This window comes from Pinus tabuliformis, chromosome X (assembly GCF_031772625.1).
Source record: "Pinus tabuliformis cultivar Carrire ecotype Pingquan chromosome X, CPIR1, whole genome shotgun sequence".
Lineage (NCBI taxonomy): Eukaryota > Viridiplantae > Streptophyta > Pinopsida > Pinales > Pinaceae > Pinus > Pinus tabuliformis.
The window spans coordinates 1,396,474,855-1,396,488,690 of record NC_142308.1 but is presented as its reverse complement, the minus strand read 5'-3'; positions in this window follow the sequence as shown (position 1 = coordinate 1,396,488,690).

Genomic DNA, 13,836 nt, shown 5'->3' with positions numbered 1-13,836 from the left:
CTGCCAGTTCCAAGTAATAGCTAAACCCTTGAGCTCCATTTTCATGCTATTCATTTATGCTTTTAACCATTTTTTTGGATTTTTAGGGAGGTTTTTGAGAAAAAAATTTCTCCCTCGGTCAATGTGATTTCCGTGCACGATATCATGCCAGCCGAGGGTTATTTGCACGGCCATCTGCGCTGACCGGAGCGATTGTTTCTAAAATAGGCAAGCTGGCGCCATGGATAGGGAAAAAACAAAATCTTCTCAAGAACTGACTGTTAAAATTTGATTTTTATGTACCAAAATTGGTGATTGACTCAAATAAATGGCTTTCGCAGGAGAGAAATCACTGAAAATGGTGGATTGGAAGGAAAGAGAGCACAAAGATGTGGACACCCAGGCAATGAATGATCCAAATTTCCTGGAGGCTTTAAGGGCATGTGAGCTCCTCAAATTTTTCCTTACACTAGGGATGCGGGCCCAACCCAAATTGCTTCGGTATTTGATAAGCCTTTGGGACATCAATCGTGAGATTTTTGTCATTGGGGACCAAGAGCTGGAGTTGAAAACTTCAGACATTTACTTCATCACTGGGTTGTCTCGCAAAGGTGAGCCAGTGAATTTGTATGGATCACGTCCAGTCGGAGCAAGCATATCTTCCCTGCTTGCCGCACATTGTCCTGAGGCCTTGAAATCCAAAAGCGGGAAGATTGAGATTTATAATATACGGTAGTTGACACTAAGGGTGCTTCTATTGACCATCAACAGAGTGGCGGGGTCCTAGGCAGAACATGAGACTAATAAGTTGAAGTTCCTTTACGCTATATACTACATAGCTCCCATGATCTTCAACTGGGTAGAGGCCATGAAGATGAATATCAAGCGCTAGTTGTCCAAGGCGAAGGCGAGAAATCTAAAGCAATTCGGCTTCGAATCAGTACCTGTGACCTTTTTCCTAGAATGAGTGCCACTGTTCCAGTATCAGTTGACTAAGGTTGATCCTCCTACGCCACGCGATCTGCAGATGGCCTGCTAGAGTCGTTTGATGCCTAGGATCACTAGGGATCAGCAGATGTCTTACCAACCAACATTCTTTTCATGGTTACGATGACAGAAAATCGTCATGGAGGATTGGACATACAGCGGCATTGATTTCCATGGAGATCTAGATATGCCCTTGCCAGATGGGGAGGACTTCGATGACGAAGGTAAAAATCCAAACCAAATTTTGATTTTGATGTTTTTTAATTGTTTTTAGTATATGAATGCTTATAACATTTCTCTTGTGTATGCAGATGTTGGACCAAAGCGGCCAGCTAAGATGTCCCCGATAGCCAGGCATTATCCATGTCCTATTGATGTTGTCGCCCCTTATCAGGAGGGAAGCAATAATGAGGAGGATATTGCGAGGAACCTCGAGGGGTAGACTTATGGTATCACCGAGTATGCTCAGATAGGAGACATGCCTCGGCGGTACCAGAGGCACACAGTGGGAGTCTCAAATCGGATCCACTGATTGTTGAGTCGTGTAGTACGAGTTGTCTTGTGCTATCATGACCACCATGCTGAGTAGTTCCTAGGTCCAGTACTTACATATTTTTTGAGGCCTGTGTGCCACGGATGTACGAGGCCTACGAGCCGCCAATGTTATTGTGGACATACATATTATTTTTTGGGTTTTGATGTATCAAACATTCTCACATATGTATATATGTTATATTTTCCTATCTATTATGGTACAAATGGTTTGTCTTATCTTTTACATGTTTCACAAATGTCTATCCAACACGTAATTAGCTAATGCATTTGTTAATGTATTCATGCATCTAGGAAAATGATGATATGTGATATAATCAAAATGTCTTTCCAACAGATGGATATGGAGATACATTCGTAATATTTGAGGGTTCCTAATGGAATATTGCCCGTTGAGTTGAAGGATGACAAGCTGTGAATCTAGGTTGACAACCAATTCTCTAATGCCCAGAGCGATGGCTTCTAATAACAGTTCGATGACCGCACTGTATTTAGCAATGTTGTTGGTTGTACGACCTAGGAAGATACCTTGAAGGTCAATCAACTCACCGTTAGGGTTATAGATAGCCCATGCCATGGATGATAGGTTCTGGGTACTTTGGCAAGCACCATCGGCGAAACCGACGTGAGGAGCTGCAGACATCTGCAAAGCATGAAAAGCATAGTAAACAAGAAAGTTGTTTGAAAACTTCCACACAAAACCACACTGTATAGAAATGAATCACACACTAATGTACATAAGTAACCATGCAAGATGACCTAAGAATAGTAATTTTTGAGGTAAAGCCCGTTTCGGGGCTTATCGAGAGGATTTCCTTCATAATCAATAAGTTCATAGGCTCCTTTTTGTAAAACATATTTTACAATATAGGGCCCGTGCCACATAGGTTCGAACTTGCCTGCCCCCAGCTTATCATTAGCTTGGTCGTATAACAGGACCAAATCACCTTCAGAGAAAGTGCAAGGGGAGACCAACTGGTCAAAATGGGATTTGACCCATTTCTTTTGTACTTCGATGACCAAGGCAACGAGACAACGAGTCTCGTCCAGTCATTCCAAATATAAGAGGTGTTCCTCTTGAGGTCATGTTTCATGGAGGAGTTCAACAACTAACTTAAGTGAAGGAATATCACATTCAATTGGCAATGTTACTTCAAGACCATAGACCAACTAGAATGGTGTGAAACCAGTGGCGTCTTTGGTTGAAGTTCGGTGGGCCCACAGAGCTAGAAGAAGCATGAGATGCCAATTTGACTTGTGCATCCCAATAGTACACTGAAGCATGGTGACCAAAACTTTGTTCACGGATTCAACTTGGCCGTTGGCCTAATGGTAATATGGGGTCAAGCCATTGTGGCACAAGCCCAATGCAGATGTCAGTTCTGCCATCATGTAATCTCTGAAATGGGAGCCATGATCTATGACAATGGCTTAGGGTATGCTGAACCTAGAAATAACATGGTTAAAAAGGAATTGAGCTGTCGTCTTACCATCTGCCGAATATGTAGGCATTGCTTTGGCCCATTTGGTGAAGCAATACATAGCAATGATAATGTAGCCATGCCCCCCGACCGAACGAGGGTTACATGTCATATAATCGATGCCCATTTGGCAAAGGGACCCACGATAATGACGGGGTGTAGGTGAGCGGGTGCGGCACGCATCTTGCGTTGGTAGATTTGGCATTCTTGACACTTGCAAACAGCAAGAACGCAGTCTTTGAAGATGGACGACCAGAAATAACAAGCACGAAGGATTTTCCTAGTTGTAGCATAACCAGAAATATGACCACCACATGCCACGGAGTGGCAATCATTGCGAACTCTTTTAGCTTCCTCAATCGTGAGGCATCGGCGAAGAAGAGAATCGACACCGACACGGTATAAAGTATCGCCAATAATGCGGTAGGGTTGAGAATGATGTCGAATCCTACAACGATCATCTTTGGTCAACGCAGACCGAAATGTGGAGGTTTGGAGATACACGATGATATCACCTTACCATGGATCGAGGGTGCTAATTAGGAAAAGGGTCTCATTTGGGAGTAGTTCATCTGCACCAACAAGGAGAGCTTTGGAGGGAAGGGAACAGATCAATTCCATGGAAATAAGTGACTTCTTATATTTGGTCGTAGTGAAGACCAAATCGAATTCTTGCAGGATAACAATCCATTCAGAATACTTGCCCCCTAGCAATTGACGAGTCAGGATGTAGGTCATAGGTTGCATTCAGAAATCACTGTAATCGTTCGTAAGAGAATATAATGCCAAAAATGTTGAACCGCCTAGATGGCGGCCAAAGCCAACTGTTAGAAAATTATATATTACGGAGCAATGGAACACATATAATATTGCAGAAATATAAACACAGAAAACGCACAAAACAAGAGAGACACAGATATACGTGGTTCACCCAGTTTGGGCTACGTCCACCCCGAACAGCCAGTCCTTCCTTTCTATTATCCAGCAAAATGAAGAGATACAACCTACAGCAAAACCGCTATAATATCCTCTGTTTTCTCTCACAGTCTCACCTCTATGTTTCTCGCTCACCGAATACACATCTATCACCCAGCCTCAAATACAATGCCCTCATATAAAGAGAGGGGTTGCCTTCTAGGGCAAAAAACCCTAAACTAAACATAAGTTCTACCGTCAGATCATCCGCCTAATGAACGGCCCAGATTGACTAGAAATTACTATACTTTTACAAGGCAATTTTACAGTTGTTTTTAGCTTCGGGGGCGCTAATAGATATGAATGGCGGATCTGATAGATCTGAATGGCAGAACTGATTTTTGCTGTTGCGACAGAACCCCACCTGCTAGATCTAATCTGGCAAAGATAATGCGTGATCCAGAGAGAGACAAGGGAACTATGGTCTCAAGGAGTGTTAGGTGCTACAGATTGCAATATACATAAGGGTCTCGCAGTAGTACCCGGCCCAATATTTCAGGGCACTAACCAAGGAGGATCAACCATACCCTTAGCCGTACAACTCGACTACCCTATCATACGTGTGAGTAATCTCCCCAAGTGTTGTTCTCAGTGTACTGTAGGAGAAAGACGGCTGATGATTTATCTATGGTGAGCTTTTAAGAAAGCCTAGGGGTCTTCTGATATACCCATAGGGTACTTGGAAGACAATCCATGTGCAATTCTGTCTAATGCGTTACTACTCGAAGGGGTACCCATAGGGGTTACAAGGGAGTCCAACAACCGTGACCACCTCTTGTATTTCCTACGTGTGTGCCTCCAAAAATCCACAAGTTTATGCACTCAACGATAGATCCTGTGGTTTAAAGATGTCGGAACACCTCTCTAGCCAAAAAACATTCTGCTAAAAATGGAGATCCCACCGGGCCTAGAAAGTGCTCTGATACCACTTGTTATTCTCTTGACCTATGAGAAGATACCAGAATACCAAATATGTGAAGAAAAATACCCAGAAAATGTTAGAAAATTATATATTACGGAGCAATGGAACACATATAATATTGCAGAAATATACACAGAAAATGCACAAAACAAGAGAGACACAGATATACGTGGTTCACCCAGTTTGGGCTACATCCACCCCGAACAGCCAGTCCTTCCTTTCTATTATCCAGCAAAATGAAGAGATACAACCTACAGCAAAACCGTTGTAATATCCTCTGTTTTCTCTCACAGTCTCACCTCTATGTTTCTCGCTCACCGAATACACATCTATATCTCAGCCTCAAATACAATGCCCTCATATAAAGAGAGGGGTTGCCTTCTAGGGAAAAAAACCCTAAACTAAACATAAGTTCTACCGTCAGATCATCCGCCTAATGGACGGCCCAGATTGACTAGAAATTACTATACTTTTACAAGGCAATTTTACAGCTGTTTTTAGCTTCGGGGGCGCTGCCCCCGAAACCCCCCGCCAGGGGGGGGCTCCATAAAGTCGCTGCCGCCCCCCCCTGGACCCCCCACGGCAGCGATCATTTTACGGGCGGCATTGCCGCCCCATTTTGAACTGGGGTCCAATATGCCGGTACTATAGAAGATAATCAGGCTCCACACCCAACAATCTCCCACTTGGAGACTGATTGTAGCAACTCGACCGCTGCTCCATTTGCTGGACAATGACTCCTCTTTGGACCTGGCTGTTTCTCATCTTCATCGTCATCCTTGAAGACCAACTGAAACTGAGCATATTCTCAGTTTCTCCCTGGTTACAACTTTTGTTAGCATATCTGCAGGGTTCTGGCTAGTGTGTATCTTTTCCAGCTTCAACTCTCCATCTTCCAACACTGATCGTATGAAATGGTACTTGAGCTGTATGTGTTTTGTCCTGGAATGAAATGTTGAGTTCTTTGCAAGATGAATGGCACTTTGACTATCACTGTATAACGTGCCCATATCATGCTCCTTGCCCAATTCACCCATAAACCTTTGTAACCAAATCATTTCTTTACTAGCCTCTGTAGCAGCAACATACTCTGCTTCTATTGTTGAAAGTGCAACAACACTTTGGATTTTTGAAACCCAACTGACAGTTGTTCCTCCGACAGTAAATACATATCCTGTAGTGCTCCTCCTATTATCTCTATCACCTGCCATATCTGCATCAACATATCCTTGTAGGGATATGTTTGAACCACCAAAGCATAATGCCTGATTTGTGGTACCTCTCAAATATCTGAGAATCCATTTCACTGCCATCCAATGTTCCTTTCCTGGATTGTTCATGTACTTGCTTACAACTCCCACTGCATGTGCAATATCAGGCCTTGTGCAGACCATTGCATACATTAAACTTCCAACTTTTGATGCATATGGAACTTTAGACATATAATCCATGTCTTCTTGGGTCTTTGGGCACATTTCTTTGCTAAGTTTGAAATGGCTAGCAAAATGTGTACTAACTGGTTTTGCATTTTCCATGTTAAATCTTTTCAACACCTTTTGTATGTACTCATTCTGAGACAATGTTAATTTTCTATTTTTCCTGTCTCTAGTTATTCTCATACCAAGGATTTGTTTTGCAGCACCCAAATCCTTCATTGCAAATGAATTTGCCAATTTTCTTTTGAGCACATTTATTTCCTGCATGTTAGATCCTGCAACAAGCATGTCATCTACATACAATAACAATATAATATAGCTGCCATCATTTTGCTTTTTCAGATAAACACAATGATCAGAGTGACATCTAGTATAACCTTGTTCAGACATAAACTTGTCAAATTTTAGATACCACTGCCTTGGAGCCTGTTTTAAACCGTACAAGCTCTTCTTCAACCTGCACACAAGTTTCTCCTTCCCTTTCACCTCATATCCTTGTGGCTGCTGCATATATATCTCTTCCTCCAAATCCCCATGGAGAAAGGCTGTCTTTACATCTAACTGCTCAAGATGCAAATCTTCAGCTGCTACAAGACTTAAAATAGTTCTGATTGAAGTCATTTTAACAACAGGAGAAAATATTTCATCAAATTCAATACCTTTCTTCTGTGCAAACCCCTTCACCACAAGTCTAGCTTTGTACCTTTGCTTTCCTCCATCTTCTTCCTTCAGCCTGTAAACCCATTTATTCTTCAATGTAGTTTTTCCTGCAGGCAACCTGACTAAATCCCAAGTCTGGTTATGCATTAAGGAGTCCATCTCTTCTTCCATGGCTACCTCCCACTTCTTCTTGTTTTCAACCTGCATTGCTTCTTCATAACATTCAGGTTCACCGGAATCAGTCAACAATAAATAATATAATGAAGGAGAGTATCGTTCAGGAGGTCTACCTATCCTGGTAGATCTTCTAACACCACTTTCAGGTGTTTGGAGTGTCTGTTGTTGTTGTGGTGGTTGCTGTTGTTGTGGTTGGTTATTATTATTATTTTCAGGCACCTTTACTTTTTCAGTAATTTCATCAAGAACTGCGTATTCCTTGTTTTCTTTTTCTTGTTTCTTTTCCTGCAATTGATTCTTATACAAGACCTTTTCATTGAATATTACATCTCTACTCCTAATGATTTTGTGATTTTCATAATCATATAAGCGATAACCAAAATCATTAACACCATATCCAATAAAGGTACATTTCTTTGACTTTGCCTCAAGCTTTGTTCTATTTTCTTTATCAATATGGACAAAGGCCTCACAACCAAAAGGTTTTAAAATAGAGTAGTTTACCTTTTTCCCTGTCCATGCTTCCTCTGGAACACCACCATCCAAGGAACTTGAAGGTCCTCTGTTTATTAAATAAACAGCAGTATCTACAGCATCTGCCCAAAACTGTAAAGGCAATCCTGCATGCAATCTCATGCACCTTGCACGCTCCATGATTGTTCTGTTCATCCTTTCTGACACACCATTTTCTTGTGGTGTTCTTGGAACTGTCTTCTCTCTGCGAATTCCATGCTCTGAACAGTACCTATCAAACTCTTTGCTGCAATATTCACCTCCATTGTCTGATCTAAGACACTTCAATTTCTTTCCTGTCTCAATCTCAACCAAAGCTTTCCATTTCTTGAAAGTATCAAATACATCAGATTTATTCTTAATACAATAAATCCAAGTTTTTCTAGTTGCATCATCAATAAAGGTAACATAATAACGAGAGCCACCGAAAGATGATACCTGAGCAGGTCCCCATACGTCTGTATGCACAAGCTCTAATTTTTCGTTCTTCTTTTCTTTCCCAACTCTGAGAAATCTGACTCTCTTCTGTTTTCCATAAATGCAGTTCTCACAGAAATCCAAATCAATATTCTTCAAACCTGGCAACAAGTTCCTTGAGTGAAGAATCTTCATCCCTTTTTCACTCATGTGTCTGAGCCTATGATGCCATAACGCTGCATCTGCTCCTTTGGAAGTCAAAGCATTAACAGAGTTAGAAATACCATTGCATAAATACAATGTACCAACCTTTTCACCTTTTGCTATTACCAGGGCTCCTTTTGTGACCTTCCAAACTTTATGTGTGAAAGTTGTCACACAACCTTCACTGCCTAACTGCCCTGTTGAAATCAGATTTTTCTTTAGATCTGGAACATGCCTTACCTCCTTTAATAGCCATTGGTTTCCATTCTGCTGTTTTACAAGAACCTTACCCATTCCAACAATTTTACAGGGTTTGTCATCACCCAGACGAACTTGTCCAAAATCTCCTGGAACATAGTCATAAAAGTATTTCTTTTCAGGTGTGGCATGGAATGAAGCCCCTGAATCTACCACCCAGGAATCAGTAATATTTTCAAAAGAAAGAATCAAAGCATCTTGTAACACCTCACCTGTCACATTTGCTTCATGATTGTTTTCTTGCTGTGCATCTCCTTCTTTTCCCTTCTGAGATCTACAGTCTTTCTTTAGGTGTCCTTTCTTTCCACATTTCCAGCACACTATCCTCGATCTGGACTTGGATCTGCCTTTCCTTGATTTACTGCGATATCCTGAGTTCTTTCCTCTTTCCATTTTTCTTCCTCTAGACTCTGCACTCAAAGCATTTCCTGATGTCTCACCGGAGCTTTTCCGTCGCATTTCCTCGCTAAGGATAGCACCGACAACATCATCAAACTTTAAAGCACTAGATCCAGAAACGGAGTTACTAATGGCCATTACCAAACCATTCCAACTTTCTGGTAATGAGCACAAGAATAACAGAGCTCTAACTTCATCATCAAAGTTTACCCCTACAGAACTTAAATGGCTTGTAACTGTATTAAAATCATTTAAATGGTTTGCAACAGATCCACCTTCCGACATATTCATGTTAAATAACCGTTTCATAAGAAATACCTTGTTTGAGGCCGAGGGTTTTTCATATAGTTTCGACAACGTCTGCATCAAACCCTTTGTCGTGGTTTCCTTCGAAATGTTGAAGGCGACTGACGCAGCAAGGCACAACCGTATTGTTCCGAGTGCCTTTCTATCGAGAAGGTTCCATTCTTCGTCTTTCATACCCGTCGGCATCTTTGTTTTTCCGCCCAATGGTAGGTATATATCTTTCTGATACAGATAATCTTCCATCTGCATCTTCCACAGCGAGAAGTTTTGGCCGTTAAATTTCTTGACGCTAAACTTACCATCTTCCGCCATTGCTCCCACTCGAACCAGGAACCCTTCTTTCCTGCGAGTTTATCAACCAAATAGACCTTCGGCTCTGATACCAGTTGTTAGAAAATTATATATTACGGAGCAATGGAACACATATAATATTGCAGAAATATAAACACAGAAAACGCACAAAACAAGAGAGACACAGATATACGTGGTTCACCCAGTTTGGGCTACGTCCACCCCGAACAGCCAGTCCTTCCTTTCTATTATCCAGCAAAATGAAGAGATACAACCTACAGCAAAACCGCTGTAATATCCTCTGTTTTCTCTCACAGTCTCACCTCTATGTTTCTCGCTCACCGAATACACATCTATCACCCAGCCTCAAATACAATGCCCTCATATAAAGAGAGGGGTTGCCTTCTAGGGTAAAAAACCCTAAACTAAACATAAGTTCTACCGTCAGATCATCCGCCTAATGAACGGCCCAGATTGACTAGAAATTACTATACTTTTACAAGGCAATTTTACAGCTGTTTTTAGCTTCGGGGGCGCTGCCCCCGAAACCCCCCGCCAGGGGGGGCTCCCAAAAGTCGCTGCCGCCCCCCCCTGGACCCCCCACGGCAGCGATCATTTTACGGGTGGCGTTGGCGCCCCATTTTGAACTGGGGTCCAATATGCCGGTACTATAGAAGATAATCAGGCTCCACACCCAACAGCAACTTCTCGACATGTGCATAATGTGTTTCAGTGTCGAGGAGATTATGACTGAGGTAGTAGATGACGTTTTCAGCGCCTTCTTCATCGTCTTGAACCAACACCATAGCTATGGTGCTAGGGGCTATGGCTAGGTAAAGGAAGTAATCTCGATAATAATCTAGTGGATGCAACAAAGGAGCATTTATGAGGATAGCCTTAAGATCATCGAAAGATTTTGGGCTATCTCGTCCCATGCAAAAGGTGTTCCTTGTTTGAGCAACCGAGTAAATCTCGTAGCTAGCCCGGCGTAGTTGGGTATAAAAAGACGAATAAAATTGGCCATTCCTTGGAGGTTTTGGAGTTGGTGCAGTGAAGATGGAGGGGGTAAGTTTACAATGGCCTTGACTTTTAGTGGATCCAGGCGAATCTCGTCGTTGGAAATGATGAAGCCGAGGAGTCATCCTAATTGTACGTAGAAAACACATTTTTGCAGATTTAACCAGATGTTGTAGTGCCTGCAGCGTAGAAAAATCTACCGAAGGTGGTTTGGGTGATCTTGTCGCTTATGAGAATGGGCAAGAAGGTCTTCCACGTAAGGTTGTACAATGTTGCGAATGTCATGAAATGCATAGGACATTGCCCGCTGAAATGTGGCCCTAGCATTTTTTAGGCCTAAAGGGAGCTTCTTGTATGCGAATGTACCCCATGGGCAGATAAAGGTTGTCTTCTCTTGGTCAGTCGGTGCGATATTGATCTGGTTGTAACCAGAAAACCATCCATGAAGGAAAATATCTCGCTCCCAACATATTCATCAATGATTTGATCAATGAAGGGAGTAAGATAGTTGTCTTTAGGATAGGCACGATTAAGATCCCGATAATCCACGCAAATGCAGATCGTGCCATGTTTTCTATTCACTGAGACGATATGGAAACCCAGCCTATAAGGGGAATGGGATAAATGAATCTAGATTTGAGAAGATTAAAAGACTTTGCCCTTAATAGCAGCGGCCTTTCTAGGGTGCACCAGAGGAAGCCGTTGGCGAGCGTGTTTTGCATCCAGATATTTTGGTATTTCATGCACCACGATGTTGGGATCAATGCCAGGAATTTCTTTGTAAGACCATGCAAACACATCACGAAATTCCTGAAAATGACTAGTATATGTCTTGATCTCATCTGGAGAACAAGATACCTCGATATGAACGTGTTCAATGATACCAAGTTTGACAAAAAAGTTAATCGGCATCGCTTGGGTAATATTACCCAGATTTCCTTCCAACCATACTTCATGAGTAACAGTCATTGGTGGAAATGGAAAATAGGACTCTTCGAAAGAGGTATACATGACCGTCGAGCGAGGTAGGAATGAGGAGCGATGATGGGTATCGATCCATGGTGGTTCCTCGAGAGACATGACTTCCATGATACCTTCATCGGCGAGGAAGGTCTCGGTTGAGGGATCGGATGATTCCAAAGTGTCAAGCCAGGGGGGTTGATAATACATATCGAGAGAGGTCTTCGAGATATGAGAATCAAAGGATGCAGAGTTCGCAGCCAAAATAATTTCCACGTAATTGACTTCAGTGGGACTAAGCAGCATGACGTCACCCCAAGCATCAACCAGATCTAGCACAGGTATGACCTAGGGATCAGATTTAACCAATATCATGTTGACAGAGGCAACATGAGGAGGTGGGAGTGGAAAAATCCCCATTAAGGAAGAATATTTTAAGAGACCTACCCCCACACTCTCAAAGGGAGACCCAAAGTGCTTGACATACAGAATGTTTCCATCAGATGAGGAAGAGGCAAAGAAGGACAACTAATTAATGGTGACAGTCCTCCCTTGATGGGGAAAATAGCTCACACGAAACAAAGAGGAGGCCATGGCATGCATGGCATGAGTCCAACTTCGGCCGAGCAGAAGATTATAATTGAGATTGGCGTCAACAATCTCTACTTTGACTTGCACTGTCTTTCCCTCTAAGGTGATGGCAAGGTTGGGTAAAACTCTGAAGGGTCACGAATCGCGTCCATCGTAAGCTTCCAATGTGTTTGGAGACTGGTTCAATGTAGGGGAACCAATAGCCTTCCAGCACACAGTTGACATGATGCAGGTAGAAGCACCTTCATCGATGACAATGCGGTGGATTGTCTTTTCATTAATGATTACCTAAATAAGAAAGGAAATTTGATGAGGAAGTATCGGAACATGGTTCTCTAGATTGAAACAGATCAAGTTAGAATTGGTGGGATTGATGCCCCCGATAGTTGACAACAAAGATTTCCGCTGTGATGGGCAGCTTTGGAGTACCTCGAGAGCCGACATGACCAACGGCGCCTGAGTCAAATCTTCAACAATATTGTAATGCTGAGCGGCTCGGGCGTTGGGATTGTACGAGGATTTCCTTAGCACACCTCGAGAGGGTGGTCATGAAGTGGAATCGAGGTTAGGGCACTCAATTTACAGAGGGCCATAACTCGAGGTAGAAGAAGAAGGTGGAACTTATTTTTCTTTCCCTGCTGTGGGAGCTGCAGTTTGATAATCCTTCAATCGGGTAGCCATATTAATGAGCGTGCTCATCATGAACACTTGGGATCCAGAGGAAGCAGATCGAGGTTGGTCTACCATTTGATTCTGCTAAGACGGAAAGGGATCTTTGAGGATAGCAGGGGTCCCCTTGAGAATTTGACTAACTTCGGATCGTCGTGGACAATCCTTAGTATAGTGATCCTCCTCGCAAATTAGGTAAGGATACTTAGGTTTCCATTGCGATGATTCGTCGGCAGATGATTTTGGAGGACTCTGTTTTGGGGCATTGGCTTTAGCTTTGCTTTTGCCTTTCTCTTTTCCTTTTGAGGATTTGTCCACTGTGGTAGACTGGACAGCGTGGACCTATGAGGTTTTACCAGGGCCTGGAGGGTTTTGAGATGAACTGTTGGGAGCAGTATTCGAGATAGACTTCTATTTGGAAGAAGTTTTGGCAGGGGCCTGGGATACCGAACCAATCAGTCCATCAACGGGAGGGACAGCGGGTGGCTTTGATGTTGCGGGATCGAATGATGGCCATGGAGCATTGGGTAATAATTTGTATAAGGTGCTAGACTGAGAGTAGACCAGGTCCAAGTATTGGGCACGAGTGATGTCTTGCTCTTCAGTGACGCATCCACCCATGGCTATATCGCAAGAAATCGAGGCTACGAATGATTTGGTAAACCATTCGGTGAGCAACTGATCATCTATCTCAAACTTGATCAGTCAACTTCTACGTTTGCATTCATGGATATGATTAGAGATGTGTGTCGCAGTGTCTTGCTTAAGTGATGTAAGCAGATAGGTGCTTGTTTCGTAATGAACCAGCAGCTGAAAATGCGTGAGAAAGGCCATGGTTAACGAATTGAAGTCGTGAAAAGTACTCCAAGGTAACTCGATGTACCATTTTGTTGCGACACCCATGAGGGTCCATTAGAAAAGACAAAGACAAATGGAATCATCTACGTATGAGTTCAACGAACACCACAGGTGATATGTCATCACATGGGCCTAAGGATCTTATTTGGCTTTTCCATCAAACTTTGGACAATCTGATGGTATC